At 28.6% G+C, this 17,675-nt stretch overlaps 1 protein-coding gene across 2 annotated transcripts in view; it reads left to right on the top strand.

Annotated features, from left to right (window-relative positions):
- Positions 1-394: 394 nt before the first annotated feature.
- LOC100166902 (lachesin-like) overlaps positions 395-17,675 on the top strand; it is a 168,858-nt gene continuing 151,577 nt past the window's right edge. For both annotated transcript variants that reach the window (XM_029487009.1, XM_029487010.1), the window contains exon 1: positions 395-582. The gene's annotated coding sequence lies outside the window, so the exon portion shown is untranslated. The remainder of the gene's footprint in view (positions 583-17,675) is intronic.

Genomic DNA, 17,675 nt, shown 5'->3' on the forward strand with positions numbered 1-17,675 from the left:
CACACCTGTAGTACGGGCCGTAAGTACTACGACGACTGTAGTTGTACTCTACAATTACGTCGATCACAGCGAACGGTTAATGAATTTTTAAAATTATAATAATATGTTTCTCGGCGGTAGGAATCGTGTGGGGCGAGTGATTTCGGTAACAGTGGTGGTGACCGGAGCAACAGGAGGACCACCGCCGCCACGTCGGATTAGGCACCGCCGAATAAGAAGAATATTATTAACCCGCGTGGCGGCGTCGGCGGAGACCGAACGTGATTCGCGATCGCCGGTGGGCGGGCGGGGTGGAAATGGGCGGCCGGGAAACGGCGGCTGCTCGACGACAGACCGCGGCAGACCCGATGCACGCGCTCCGCATTCTTTAATTCGGCTCCGGGCCAAACGCACCGCCGCCGCCGCCGCCGCCGCCGCACCACAACACGTTGCCGCCGGTTTACTGCCACACGCGTATCCGCCGCCGTGATGAATGATAACGATATGAATAATAATATTAAGTGATAATATAATCGCATCATAGTACGCAAACACGTGGGCGATCGTCGACCACCCAGCCCGGAGACTCGCACGCGTTTGTCGGTAAGTAGTCTCCGTCGTATTTAAATTAAATATTGTTGTCACGTGACAAAGACACGTCGTAGACGCTAATAACAACACAACGAGCCATCGTGTTGTAAAACGTGTACATAATATATATTTTGTAATCAAAAGTCATCGTTTGAGGATGCATAGTATATGGTGGTCGAGAATTAGGTTCTGACCTTTGGTATTTTCAACAAATTAAAATTACGTAATACTCTATAGTCTTTGACAGTAACGATTTGCAAATTTCGATAGAGATTAAATTATTTAAGGTATTTATTTATTTTTAAATAGTTTAATTTAAGATCAATTCATATTATTAGTGTTCGCGTAGTTTTTGATTCACCATTTATTTTACTATATTATATACTTGTATTGTAATTTTTAACAAACCAATAGGTAACTAAAAAAAAAAAAAAATTATAAATATGAAAAAAAAATGATTCACGGTTGACGCATAACGTCCTTGGCATCTCGAAGTACCAAGAATTTTCATAATTTTTTTAGTGATTTATAAACCTTTATTTATATTTGACTGTTCAAAACCCGATTATTATGATTTAATTAATTTTTGAAAACACTTTAAAATAAAGTTAAGATGAGTATATTATTCTCTTTGAACTCTAACAGAATAAACCAAGGGTAATAAAAACAAAGAATTCCATATTTTTGTAAAAGTAATTTAAGTAATTTAATTAATTCTTTTCTTTAAACCACAAAAAAAAAAAATAATATTTAATATCAAAACCATGTTAAAATAAGAATAAGTATTTATTAGAGAATAACAATTTAACAACGTTATTCAAATAATAGTATTTAATTGAAAATAGAAATATGTTGTAACAAAGTATTCCGAAAATGTTATCAACCTAGTGATAAATTATATTTTGAAAAGATATTTTAAGAAGATAAATTAGGTAAAAATTGTTGTACCCTTTAATATTTTAGAAATAAATAAAAACAAATACTTAAATACTTATGAAAATTAAATGAATTGTAAAATCCTGTACTTTCTACATTTTAAACAAAATACAATGTAGCATACTGCAATTGAAATATTTATAAGTTTGCAAACCTGAATACCTTTTTATGAGATTAGAGATTTTTTTTAGTTTTTAAATAGTGAGAACCATTTTAATTCGTTGGTAACTTATGACCCCTAAGTAACTCAACATGCGAATTTTCGCATTCAATTTAAAACATCATGCAATAAATTGAGATTGTTAAAAATAATATATTTAATTAATTGTTCATTGATCTTACGCAATATAAATTCTAAAAACAGCAACTAAGTAACGCGAAAATGGTTTTAAAATGAACATTATAATATTATTATGCGATTATAATATTTAACGCAATATTTTGATATGTAATAATTAGATAAAATACGTTTAACACGTATTTAAATGTGTTACAGTTTGAAAGCAATAGTCCAAAGTAATTTTTTCTTTTTAGTATACCTATTAAAAAAAGTGTTTTGGTTTTCATTATTTTATGTTTGTTGCATTTCCAAAACCGTTGCTTATTACCTTTACACATTTGAGTGTTTGTATATCACTCTTTAATTCGTCATACTGAAAGATTTATACTTCACACAATATTTTTGTTTAAAGTTAGGTGTCTTTCTTATTTTAATATAAGTATTATAACTCTTAGACGTTACTATTGTATCATAGTTTTCACATGCAGGCAGTGTAATTAAATACATTCCGACCAGGATTATTAATTAATAACTATGAAGCATAATAGGCAAGAGATTAGAATCGGTTTACAAAAATAATTAAAACCCATGTCCATTGAATACGGTGAGAATCAATCGATACGACAACACAAAAACTATATGGTTTATTAGATGTAGACATTTTCAAAATTATAGGACGAAAGGCCATGGAAATATGTAGCAATATTGTTCATCAACATTTTAGAAGTAAATAATAGAATTAGGTATCTATTATAACTACTACTTACTAGGCAAGTAAGTATTAATATACCGTTTATGTTTTCAAAGGATAATTTATTGTATAACCAAAAACCCATCGTTACCATGTTATACCAAATCAACTTATTAATCTACTTTTATATTTTTTTAAGCTTTAGAAATTATGTTTGATAAATATTTAAGTAGATTTTTTAAATAATATAATCGGCGCAGTCATGATGTTATAAATACGTTAAGGTAACCGTCAACAATGTATTTTAAAGTTTGAGCCTTGAGGTATTACTATTATTTTTAATAAACATCTGGAATATTTGTAATACTGTGTGTTTTTGGATTAAATTTAATGTTCCTAAAGTTTTAATAGATTATTGCTTTCTAATGTGTACGCACATTTATTAATATTCATGTTTGAAGTATCCATTTCGTCAACATAATATTAATTAACGTGCAGAGTGTTTTTATAGTTGATACATGTTATATTCAAAAAATTTTAAATAATTGTGTACAATTTTATTGATTTTTTAAAACTAACAATGTTAATACAAAATCAAATGTGGTACAAGAATTTAATTATCTAAACAAGAACCCAAGCATCAGCTGATTATTACTATTAAATTAAAAAAATAATATTCGTATTTTATTATGTACATAGTATTATATTGTACCTACAAGGTAATATAATAATATATGTTTTATGTTTACATATAAAGATGGTTAATATTTGTTTTTAATTTAATTTTATAAAACCATGATTTTCAATTTAATTATGGATTTCGTTTTAGATTCTGAGTAGAACGTTATGAATGTATTACTGTATTAGTCTCGCAATGAAGTGAGTGTTTTAAATTTTTTTTTTGTATGTTTGATCAATTTTTGGAGTAGTAAAAATGCTTCAACCTTTAACTTTGAAGATGGTTTTTGGTACCACATGGGATCTAGTTGGTACTCGGAGAAGTAAAAAGTAAAAAATGTCCATACTTTTTTTTAAATTAATTGAGGTAAATAAAAAAAATCGACAAAATCAATGTTTATTTTTGTTTTTATTCAAAAACAAATAACCGTAAAAACTTGAATTTTTCATCAAATATCATATTTTAGTATTATCTATGGACATAATAAAATTTTCAAAATATTTTAATCTTTTTGTGCTATTTATAGAAATTTGAAATTTTCATTCTGAAAAAATAACTTTTTTTTTGTAATTTATTATTTATTCATGGCAATATTGTTTATAAGGTATAAGTGAATTTGGCAACTTTTCGAATATTCTTGTTGAAAATAAAATGTTCTAAATAGTTATAACTTATAACTATTTATTTATTAGGTATCTATGAACAATGCAAATTCCAATGTAATAGTGCACTATTACAGTATTTAATATTAATATTTTAACATAACAATATACAATATACATCAATACTCTAGACACATGTGTCATTTGGTCCACCATATTGATAAAACTATTTTTGTTTACTTTACAAAATGCGTAATAATAATCTTTCGGTCTGCTACATAATATTATATACGTGTGTATTTTTGTTTCATCGTTTGCTACATTTATTGCTCTCAGGGCATCGGTTAAATAAAAAATATTATATTAACACTAAATGTATCGTCAGTATAACTAAATATCTTGTCTAATATTATTAACATCAAAATCCTCTCGTATTTAGTAATTATCTGTCACTGATACAGTACACCAAAAATAGAGAACGTCTTATAATAAATTACTACCCCGTAACATGGAACACCTACGTCCTACATGGTAAAAACCGATGTTAGGTGTTTTTTGCTTACTGAATTATTGTCTAAATTTGCTTTACTCACACACCTTCCATTACTTTGTGGAATAATATATATATATATTGACATATTGTAGTATAATCTGTATAATATGAATAGTATTATTCGTTTAACTACATAATTATAATGTAGGTACCCCTAAAATGTTAAAAATATTTATTTTACTTTAAAAGAACTACTTCCCGAAGAGTTATTTAATTCCCTACGGTTCTAATATGATTGTTGGAAAATACAATTTATTAATAGATACAAGCGTGAATAACTCTATCAATTGGGGTATTAATAACGGAAAATGTGAATAATTATAAAAATTGAAAAAGACGTAATGAGTCGATAATATTGAAAATATTATGCAATATTCATAATATTTTCAATATTATTTTTAACGTGACTAGGAAATTGTAAGAGTATCTGAATCATTATATTATTTCCTGGTTAAACATACAAACAAATTTTTGAAACTGTATTTTTTAATAAAATTCGTATCAACTAATGCCACATATAAACGATTATAAAAACAGTAATAACATTTAAATTTAAAAATAAATTTATGAACAGAACATTAAACTATTAAAACCTAAAATCATAAATGTTTTTGAGTTAAAAAATATTCTGAAAGTAGTTCAAATAATAAAATATATATTTAAGTTGTAAATTATAATAATAATAGAACAGACTGTATATAATCATAATAATAATTGTATCCATGATTGACGTGGGGTTTAATTTCCTCACTCAATTTTATTAGTTGAAAATAATTGTTTTCATATTCAAATAAAATGAACTTTATAAATGTATAATTAAACAATTATATTATATGCAAGGATATTCAATATAACGTTTTTAAAACTCGTATATTAGACTAAAACTTAGTCTAACATTGGTTTTACAACTTTTAGTTTTTCCAGTATTACATTTCTGAAAATAGAATAATTTTCGTAATAATCTACTAAGTTCTTTTAGGAAGTATATAATATGATATACGTTTATTTATTATATTTTATGAACGAATATAGAGCAATATTGCAATAATTTATTATTGCAATATTTCATATTTATTAAAATAAATCAATTGGTAAAATAATCATCACATAGATGTTATAATATAATCAAGTACCTATGCTTGGAGTCTGGAGAGAAAACATTTAACATGAAATACAAGCATGTTCTGTTTACAATACTATGGGGTTTATTTTTATGAACGATTTATTCAACAAACTCGCTGTATTTTATCAATCGGATAAAAATACGTCAAGAAAATCACGTACAAAGCGTACATATTATATGCATATACAAACATTTTTTTTTTTTGATATAGCAAGTTGTAAGACAATCATTCACAACCCACAATAATGTTTTTTATGAAATTGTAGCAATGTGTATATTTTGAGATAACGAGAAAATGCATTGGCCAACACACTCTTCCGAGAATCTCTAGAGGATATTTTACAAGTCATACGTCAGTGCTCTTAGTATCTCACCAAGGCTACATCATAAGCTTATATATTATGTTCAATCGAACTTTGTGTCCTCAGTATGTTTATACCTATTTTAAACGAATAACTTGAATTTTTTTTTAATATTACTCTAAATTATTACTAAGTTAAAAATTGTATAGAGATACAATAGGTATTATAATTTAAGATGATCGTTATGGTTCGCGGGTTATCATTATTTAATAAATTATTATTTTAATAAAAAACACACATTCGTTGTACCTATATTACAACACATAGGTACAATAATATATGTTTATAGAGCTAGAACCAGATGCGTCGCTAGGAAAATTTATAAGGGGAGGGGCGGGAATATGGGTTTGTATTCACTATTCAGTCTTAAATATTATAATTAACTTATCACCATCAACATTATTTTTAAGGTATTTCTACACTATTTTTTATTGATAAGTGAAAATAAATTGTGAATAGTTATTTTATATTTTATAAGTCACTTTTATTCACTTATAACGATTTTCGAGGGACCGGGAGAATCTGATGGTTCTATACACAAAATTTTTTATACCTGAACGTAAAAAAAAAATTATGCATTTTTAAATAATTTATAAATTGATTTATTTGACATAATATTGCTATAAAAAGCATACACAAACATAATGTGAATCTTATTACATAATATAAAAAAACAGAATGCTGCCGCCTGAAACCTAGCATGCCAGTGAAAACATTTTATTATTTCCATGGCAGAGATGTCATTCCATGCATCTGAGATCGTTGAAATCGCATCCAACACTGAAACTTTAGTGTCTCTCTTCCGTGTTTTAACTTTTGATTTATAATTTCGAGTATGATTTTTTCAGTTTAACAATAATTAGGTAGGTAATCACGCGAGAGTGACGAAATATGCGAATATGAGGACTGGTTTTCGTTTAAAAATGACATAGTTATTATCGGCCTATTGTAGTAAGTTTGTTACAGTGATTTGTATCGTTATGCATATGAAAAAAAATGCTACAAAAAAACAACCAAATATACTGCCGGGAATATTATTGTATCCGACATCGTTATAAGCGAATTCAACTGTAAAATGGCGACTAAAATGATCTTGGATAACAGCGGGTGCTCGGGGGCTTTTAATTTCATAAAAAAACTCTTGTTAATGGACGGATCCACTGTTTCGCTACCAGGAAATAAGATTAAAATATGAACAGTGCCATTTGTTGGATGCTATATTGAGTTTTGATGTTATAAATAATATTTGTCAGTCTTCAACAGTCATGAATCCTTCGCATTTGGAGGAGTCTCGGTTATTGCGAGAAGAGTGTTCTACTCGTATTATATGTACATATATAGAGATTTGGTTATACATATAATCATTAAACAATTGATAACGTGATGACAGGAGTGGTCTTTGGAAGTGAAATTATAAAATATTTACTACATATTATTTGCAGATAATAATGGACGAATTTCACGAGTGGTAAAAAACTCTCTTTGCAGTGTGGACATTTTAACTATTTATATATATGTAGGCCATCGGGGTGCTAGCCCGTTTGACACTTTGAACAAGGCTGCCACTTAGTCCACGTAAAGTTCTCTAGTGACAAGAGACATTCTAACTACCATTATCTGTAGACAACGGTTACCATACTGGAGAACTCTGTATGCCTGAATGACTATGGGCCCTGGGGAACGAGCCAACCGTCAAATCCAGCATCAGTGAGATATCCCGGATCGATTAACTACGAAAACTTTACGGTGAAGAATTTGTTTAATGATCTATTTAGTGTTTTTTTTTTCAATTTAAGTACATTTGTTTCAACGACTCAATCAGGCAAAAAATCATCAAAAGAAATTTTATTCTCGTAATGTTCATCTATATTATTATACATTTTTAATTTATAATATAGGTACTTAAATAAAAGTTTATATTATGGTTTTATTTATTTTGGAAACATAAAACTCCACAGATCATTAAATTAGAGTTCAATCGTCATACCACAGTAAATATACGATTTTTAATAGTTCTTGAAAAGAATATTAATAATGATACATTTTAACCAAACAAATATGGAAATTAAAAATGTAAATTTAAAAATAATAAATAATAATACAGACCAAGCTTTGAACCTGTATATAGTTATCGATTACAGAATAAAATAAGATGTATGATATTATTCTTTGATGCGTACTTAGAACTGTTCATATTATCTACATTCTACAGAATATGATTTATAATGTTCTCCAAGCGTGAATACGTTTATTTACATGTTGGGATGAAAACTTTTTGCCATAATTTTCTTCGATTCTTATTTTTACAAGCACTTTATCGTTAATACGGCATTTTATAAGTGTTGGATTTTGGTCATAAAACGATGGAATATGCGCATTTAATGTTCATAGCGAGAACGTGTTGAGTTTATTTGTACGACAGATTAAACGAATATTGTCGTTTGCAATAAAATCGTTTTAAGGCTTGTTTGTTGCATTCAAGTGCACTTCTCTAAATGCTAAATTTATCGGGTGCGAGAAAAAATCCCTTGGGTCTACCGCCAGCAGATTATTGGCTTAATGTGGGTTCCCGAACATTTTTTTTTCGTACCACCACGACCGATTACAGTTTATATTTTATACGTGCTATAATAATTCATGTACAATCTACATAAACTATAAACCAACTTAAGAATGTTGTTTTTGCGAAAATAATTTAGAATTAGGCATATTGTATTATATTTTTAGTTTCTACAAAATAATTCTATCGTAAAAGACTGATTTTAAAATTAGTAATAACAATATATTATTGCCTGGTTTTTCAAATATTTTCACTTAAATCATGGCATCGACATCAAGGTTATTAATTGTTATTATTATGATTAGGTGTTCGTTTTAGTTATAGCATTGAATTAATAAACAAAGTAGGTTCTTTTCATTTTTTTAAAAGTAAACTTTTTTGCTAAACGTAAATATTTAGCAAAAAAAAAAAAATGTTGTTTGAAATTAATCGTAATAGCTAATGGAATTTATAGCAGTTGTTTGATTTTAGTTTCATATTTATTATGTATAATTCAATAGACAATTTATTAACTGCTTATTAAAATTTGTTCTAAACAATCTCATTCATTTTTTAAAACTATTTTAATACAAATATTATATAGTACTTACTATGGTTAAAATAATTATTTTTCTAAAGCTACTACAGTTAATTGTGTTTACACAATAAAAAAACAAATATTTTATTATATTCATTTAAAATAGGTTGAACAAAAAATGAAATAGGTATGGATTTAAATTTTGTGATTTGTGATGGATAACATTTGTAAACTTGTTTGTATTTGACAAGTGGAACCTGGTAGATCATAAACAATGTACTTAAAATGAGATTCAAGTGAGAAACGGTGAATGGGGAAAGGACCCAGAAAGTGACATCACTTGCGGAATCTGCACACCCACTTGAGATAGGATTTATGTGTAAACACATATATTTGGCTTAGATAAACATTTATATTAAATTCTTCGATAAACATTTTTTAGTACAATAACTTTAATTCACGTCAACATTTCACCGTTAGGTTTTAATATAACGTGGTTAATTTGACACGCTTGTTAGGTATGTACTTAGGATAAATAAAAAAATTTATTTTTTCAAGGTTTAGTGATAAGAATTATTCATGTACAAAAACATGAAAACAAAATAAGCTTAACAATCACTAAACAGTAATATTTCTGAAATGTCATGCAATTTGGTGCTATTATCAGTTATAAACAAATAATTATTAATAAATGTATAAACCTCTTCACACAAATAACTTGATCTATTTTACTCATCCTGTGTTTGAAATAAATATTAAATAGTTTTACTTATAAAATTCAGAGACCTTTAAATGCATTTTAAGGTTTTACAAATCATCTATCTATTATAATATTATGGGTATGCTCGTATTATAACAACATGATACCAAAACAACGATTTATCAGTCATATAGGTACATTTATGATTCTGATGTGTTTTTAAGACGTCATACAAAATGGTTATTAAAAAAAAAAATCGCACACAAATGATAATGTCCGGGGATATGGAGAGTAGGGGCATTATCGAAAGTCAGTCAAGTGCTTACAGTCGGTACTGTCACTTTCATAGCCGTTTAATTTACCGGTTAACCTGAACAAGGCATTCCAAGTGCCGTATAACAAGTGCACTTGGTGTGCAGTTTACAGAATATATAATTCGGATAAGTACCTACCTCCCCAGTCGCCAGCGTCCTGTCGGGGACAGCCCCCTATTCCGGAAGAACAAAAGTTTGAAAAATGTCCCTAGAGTAAAATTGTAAAAATAATAATAATAAAAAGGTCAACCCCTTTGATTAGGTATTTATATGGCACTTATTGTCCTATACATTTGACCCGAAAAGAGTGCTTAATTGTTTCGCCGTCGTAGTGGGTATATTTTTGATTTTGGCAATCCATTCATCCACGACAAAGTAATTGTTTCGACTTTACCAAAATGCCGACAGAGTTGCGGCGGCGGCTGAAACATTAGCAGAAATGGTTTTTGATTTGTTTACACTTTTGTTTTAGCATTTTTTTTTCCATAATTAACATTGAACACACAACACTGACACTAAAAATGTCTGCAGACTAAGATCGTTGACTGCGTAAATATTTATAACCAAGTTCGAATGATCAATGTTATTGTCAACCGTTCCATAATTAATATTTTACCAATGTTATTGTTTCAAACGTCGCACAATGAATATAACATTTCGACAAAGTACCTAACCCATACAGAGATTAATTCGATATGATGCTATTGATGTCCATACTCGTTTTTATTTTTCATTTATGTATATTATGATTTAATTATTATCTGCGGAATATCTGAATGTAGCCAAACGTAAGCATGTTACATGATTAAATTCGTACTTTACAATTATAATTAACAAATTTAAGTCTTGTCTGGGCAGTATTCAAAACGTAAAGCAGAAAATATTAGTTTTAACGAAATGCAAGGAACTACAAAATTATATCGTTTTAACTGATATTTTTCTGTATATTATTAATATTATATAATATATTACCAGAAGAAAATTGAAGATAAAAAAATAATAATAAAAAAATGATACATGAACTACGTACATGATACTAGTAGGTAGATGAGTATTTGTGTTAAGAAGTTTTTAATATGAGTTACCTTTAATAGGTATGTTATTATTTTAAATAAATATAGTTTTTTTTAAAACAAAATTGTGCAATTGTTTGTCACATTTATTTATTTAAACTCAAGTTAATATTATATGTTAAAAACTTTTCGATCATCTTATTGTAAATAGATGCATTAATCACAAGTAGTGGGTTGTTCATATTTCTTCTAAAAGAAAAATAATATTATTCATATTATTTGCATTTGATTAATTAATTATATAAATTAATAATACAGTAGGTTTAGTGTTATCAATTAAGTTATGGACTCTTCGTATGATTTTTACTGGATATTATCGGAATTATTATATTTGTCGATCGTTATAATGATAATAACTCTTTACAACCAATACCAAAATATTGGCTTGTTAGATTCGTCGTATACTTTGTAATAAGGTTGGATTAGGTTTAAAAGGTCTGTTGTATCTAACATTATATCACATCCACTCCTGTGGAAGTATCCCGGGGACCTTGCAAATTAATCGTTAAAATCGATATTTCATTGTTACCGTTAAAAATTGATATCTACCGTACATATTATGTATAATGTACTATATCCGCATTAATGTTTTATCCGTAACCGCTTTAATCATGGTTATTAATAAGTTTGTATATTCGCTTCTAATCTCGAACTCGGTCTTTGGTATTATATTATGTACACAATACAAATCATAATAATGCGTAGTATAATATTATTTAGGTTCGTTTTAATGATGGTAAATTGTGGTTTATTGTTGATTTTTTATTTTATCGCTCTTGTTATTTACATCCCTATCTGCAGGTATAAGTGGTTTGCACAATGCGTTGACCATGCAAATTCCGTGATTCTGTCCAACCGTCACAACGTTTTTGCATTATTATTATATATCTATATTCTATAGTGTAATATAAATATTTTTATAGGTATAAATGTGTGACCATATTATTTTCGAATTATTCTATGTACAAAATTCTCAAAGAACCATGCTTGTCCGTTGTTATACCATTTATATACCATGCATTTAAATGTCGATACATTGCATTTATTTATTTATAAGTTTTTTTATTTAACAAGCTTTCGAGGGATCTCCTTAACTCACCTACTGGATACGCCATAGAATGGAGTATCTATTGGCCATCGAATGTTTTTTTTTTCTATGCAACGAATCATTCTGTATATGACATCATAAATATTTCTGTTTTTCAAGGTTACTACCGAGTCAGAATGGATCATAGTGATTTTATTTTTTTTTCGTCTCAAAATACATCATATAATATTATATAATGTAGATACACACGACTAACCCGTGGTTTTTATAGACCGATATAATAGTAATAATAATATGGTTTCCACGACGTTCGACCGTTTCCGAAATACTCGTATTATACGCGCACACAAGCGCGCGATCGTCTACACACGTTTTTTTTCTTTAACTTTATACATGTTCCTCACCCCGAACACGATTTATATACGTATTATTTTTATGAGTTTGGGTCGTTATGGTAATACGTTATATAACACGGGTGTATATACATAATATTATATTCCTACTAACTGCACCGCAGTATCGCGACTCTTGACACTTACTCGCCATTATATTCGTAAACCGTAATAACCGTATACGCAGTATACTATATTAATGTAAGTGCGGTGAAAAGTTTCAGTAATGCGGGTCGTTAAAAAAAAAGAAAAACAATAATAAATAATATATATATATAAATAAATAAATAAACGAATATTTATCATTGTATTACGATTGCAATAATATTATTGTCCCGTCGCGTTGTTTACCATAGATTTTCAACACAAAATTATGGTATTTTTACTAGTCATTGTACTATTGCGCATTGTGTTCTCAGAATACTACCTGGTTATTGTTTATTGTAAAATAAGCCTTTATAGTGTACATCGTCACATTGATACGTAACGGCCGCCTTTATATTTATTTTTATAATCATAAAAATACCACTCATGGAATTCATAACATCATTACTGTCGAAATCGGATTTTCATCTCGTCTCAATGAAACTGAAACGACCGTGGATCGTGCTTTTGCGAATAATCGTATATTATATGATATATGCGCAATCACAAAATTTTTTTTTTGTTTTAATCGAAAGGTTCTTGCTTCCTATTTTAGTTATAGACTTATTATTGTTATTTTTACTTCTCCTGCTGTATTCCATGCTAATCTCCTACAGCTGATAGTTTCCGTAATAATAAGTTCATTTTGATATCTTAATGTTTTAACTGGAAATGAGTTACAAGAGTAGAAATAATGCACAATTATTATAATAGTATTTAAGTATTTTCAAAATAAGATTAAATGATTAGGTAGATAAATTTATAATACCGAAAACTTATAGTAAAAAAGTGTAGTGTTCACGTTCAGATATTAATAATTTTTGAAGTATCATCCAGTTAATTAACTGTTGTGAAAAAAATGTTGATCTCAGAAAGAATATCAATTTGAACTAAGATCAAAAATTAATAGCCTGTAAAAATGCATTACAAAAACGGATTTTTTTATTAAATTTATTTATATTATAAATTTAAACAAACAAACGATTTATGTAACTACTAAATTATAAACCTGAAATACCGTCATATTTTCATGCTGTATTCAGTTGAAAAGGAGCATACAAATATTGAAAACCCACATCTGGAAAAGCCTATACAAATATTGAAACCAATTCGACATGTTTAAAGATGATATAAAGACAGTTTTGAAATAGTATATTATCCTTAATATATCATATTAATATTATAATAGTGTTAGTGCGTAGAAATCAAATTTTGTTATAAAAATTACCTAATGTAAATATACAGAAAGTCGTGTTAATGAGTTCAATGTGATTTGAAGTGCTTTGGGATTTAGACGAGTACATTAAAGATTTTCTCATTATAATTGTCTTAATTGGCTTTAATATTTGGAATGTAAATGGCACATATCCGGGACCAGACTGAGAGGGCGAGTTACCAAGAGAATCACAGCGCAGTGCAAAATTTATACTAACGCAATAATACCTAATAATACATAATATCTATAGTTACATTATAATCAGTGTTGGACAAAATAATTTTATGATTGAAATTAATAAGGAGAAATCCTAACTGCCCAAACTCTTCCTTCGCACCACCATTTATGGGTGCACTAAAAAAAGATTTTTCGTATTTTAAAGAGAGATTCACACAAGGCTTTATTAGCTCTCGAAAAATGATTATTTTTTTGTTCATATAGAGGGCATCTTTATTTTATGTGCCAATGCGGTTACATGAAACAAAATAGTTATTATGATTGGATGATATATTTTTAGATCTGTATTTTACGTTTAGTCAAAACCAACCTAATGACGACTGTGCAGTTATTGTTTTGGTTTACATTTAATGGAGTTTAAGATGGGATGAATCCACGAGCGTTATTTAATTTTCACAGGCAATACTGTGCAGGATCAGTTAGTTGTATAATGTATATACAATTTTATATTTATAAATTTCGACGAGTTAATATTGAATTAATTATCACTTACCAGTATGGTTCACTATAATACTATATGAGTAAATCATTAATATATTATTATAATAATAATCTCAAATGTAAAATAATGTACTTTTAAATAATGCTATATACCCATAGGCCGAATGCTAACTATAGTTTTATTCATAGTTAAATATAATTTATTTTAAAAATCAATAATACATCGTATTGATCCTTTAGTAGATATTGGAAAAATCAATAAATGCACATTTATTGAAACTTATCAATTTAAAATTATAGATGTAATTTTATATATATTTTATATTATTAAGTCTTGTTATATAATAATTTGAAATACTGTGTTTGTTTTGAAAAAACTTTTTGAAAAAGCTTGCAGTTTTTCTCTATGATGTAAAAGTATGATTAATTATTTTCAACCAATTCGTTTCATATTTATATATTTATATTAGAGATTATTATAGTATTAGTGACTGATAAATCAATAAAAATATATTAAAACTTACCAGAATGTTACAGAATGTTATTACAAAGACTGTATAGATTAGGATACACGTCATGATGTTGCAACTCAGTTTTCTAATATTTATGACGACGGAATTTTTTGTTTTGAAAAATTTCTATGGCCTCTCTGGCCTCAACTAAATAATTTATTCCTATCCATGAAATTTATAATGGATTTATTATTTAACACATATTTTGTGAGCATAAGCGTAATTTTTATTTATTCTGATTTAAAAATAAGGTGTAATAGGTAATAATGCTATCAGATTTTCTTTGTGAACATAATCAAGCTGAGTTTCTTCAGTCTCTTTGAAGTAAGTAATAGAAATCAACGGCAATTGACTTTTTTTACCCTTTAATTGATATTATACTATATAAATCAAGATAGTTCACCGTGTAGGTATTATTTTTCCAGGGCTGCAGACGTTTCAGACGTATAATAGTTATTATGGGAGTCTTACCATGTCTTATTGTTCACATCGTGTTGGTGGAAACGTTAGTACGATGTGCTAAACGTATACACTATACATTTTAGTAATAGTATTAGTAGTAGAGACCAGAGGTAGTAGGTGTTTAAATAATATTGTCAATATGATGAAATAATTAACGATGCTCATATACATAGAGTAATAATAATAATATGATTGTTATGTATAGATTTAGCTGTTAATTATTCATGGGTAATGGGTATAGTCGTCGTCTGTTCATATTGCGTACAACAGTGATTCAATATAATAATCACTATCGTGATTGACAATGTTTCTAAGTGACCTACATTGGTCACATTAATGAATACGAAAAAGCCCAAAATAGAGGCATTCTTGTTACTCGTATTAATAAATAAATACAAATCCGTGTCCGTTAAACGTTACCTATTATTACGATTTTAACACGTAATAATTTCACTAATTTCAGTATGTTTGCTTTTCAATAATAATAGTAGTACCTACCTAATGGTTATTGTAACCAACGATTGATCGATTATATACGATATTACTATGATATTATAGTGGAAATAATGGTGGTTATATGATGCTATGTAGATTTGTTTTTTATCACACTAATCCGTCATTTCTTCCCCCACATTTCCGGTTTGAGATAAAATTAAAAGTCGTACCTACACTGGCTACACTATTATATTATTTATCTCGTATTCGTTAAACGATTTTTCGGAATGACATGAAATATAATAATAATATTATATATTTTATAATACGTGGTTGGTTGCCGAAAATGTTAAACTTCCGTTTGATCGCCGACAATATAATAGCCAACATGAACCCTGGTCAATTCCAGCCGTTCAATGTTTTGTGTCCGTCGAACGCGAATTACATAAATATTGCTAGGCTCCCCCATTCGATGTCATCCTTCTGGCTCGTCAATAACATATTTTGGTTTTCTGTTCGCCCTACATTTTCCGCCCGCCATACTATTTAATTCTCCTCTTTTCAACCGAATTCCCTCGTTTTGTTTTTCATTTATTTTTTTCCATAATGTACAAGCTATTTTACGTGACTGAATACATTCAGTTGTGTTTTATTGTAATGTTGCGTTTAGGTTTAAAATTCAATACAGTATATTATTATATTCTGATATTCATCTCTACCAGTCTTCCTTTTATACCATATTGCATGTATAGCTTTTTCGTCAAAAATGTTTTATGCGTACGTTAAAGCAGAATATCGACTGGATAAATATTTGAAATATTTGCGTCCCCAGTGTCGTTAATGAACTCACACAATCGGTAATCAGTAGGTACAAGCAAACACAGCCGATTGTGTCATTTTAAAAAGAATTAAGTCGTGTCAATAACGATATTTATGTATTATTTATTATTTAGAATTCAATGGAATCATTATACGTATTGAAATTGAAGCACATTGAAACTTTACTAGATTGTCGTGTTCCAAAGGGAATAAGGGTGAATTGGGTGGTGAACTAACGAATATTTGGAAAATAATAATAGTTATCAACGTATGAAAGTAAATTGAAATTACCACCGTATAATAATATGATAAGATAATGTTATACATATGTATATCAAAGGCGGGGAAATTAAAAAGAAGTAGGTACCATCAGTGTCACAACTACCGGTCACGTATTAAGAAGAACGATTTGTAATTGCCATTTTTTCGTATTGTTCTCAGACCTTAATACAAATAATAACAATTCCTATATATTAATATCTCTAAGCTACTACATTATTTCGTTTCGATATAGAAGAACCATAAAAAAATGTGGTCCACCTCAATGTCACAACTACCAAGGTCACGGTCACACGAAGACATACTGTTCTCATAAGCTTCATTGTGGAAAATTCCTCGCACAAGTGCCCAACAGATCACAATCTTTGACAAAAATTCACAATTTGTACAGAGGCTAACCTACAAGGGATGCTCAGTTTACAAAAAACACGCCGTAATGTATATAAAACAAATAACGGGAAACCGTCCATCTTCCATTATAAGACCATTGGATATCACGCAGTCTGAGAACCACAGCATTCTGCACTTACACGCATAAATTAACATACGACCACATAATTGCATCGTAGTAATACTAGTAATAAGGAGCATACAGTTTAGTATAAGTACAAAATGGTCAGATAGTGACATAGTGTGATAGATAATCAGCACGTCAACTACTGTTTTAATATTATCTAAAAATAATTAAAGTGGGTATAATAATATTTCGATAACAGTGAATTTCAGTATT

The sequence above is a fragment of the Acyrthosiphon pisum genome, chromosome A1 (assembly GCF_005508785.2).
Source record: "Acyrthosiphon pisum isolate AL4f chromosome A1, pea_aphid_22Mar2018_4r6ur, whole genome shotgun sequence".
NCBI lineage: Eukaryota > Metazoa > Arthropoda > Insecta > Hemiptera > Aphididae > Acyrthosiphon > Acyrthosiphon pisum.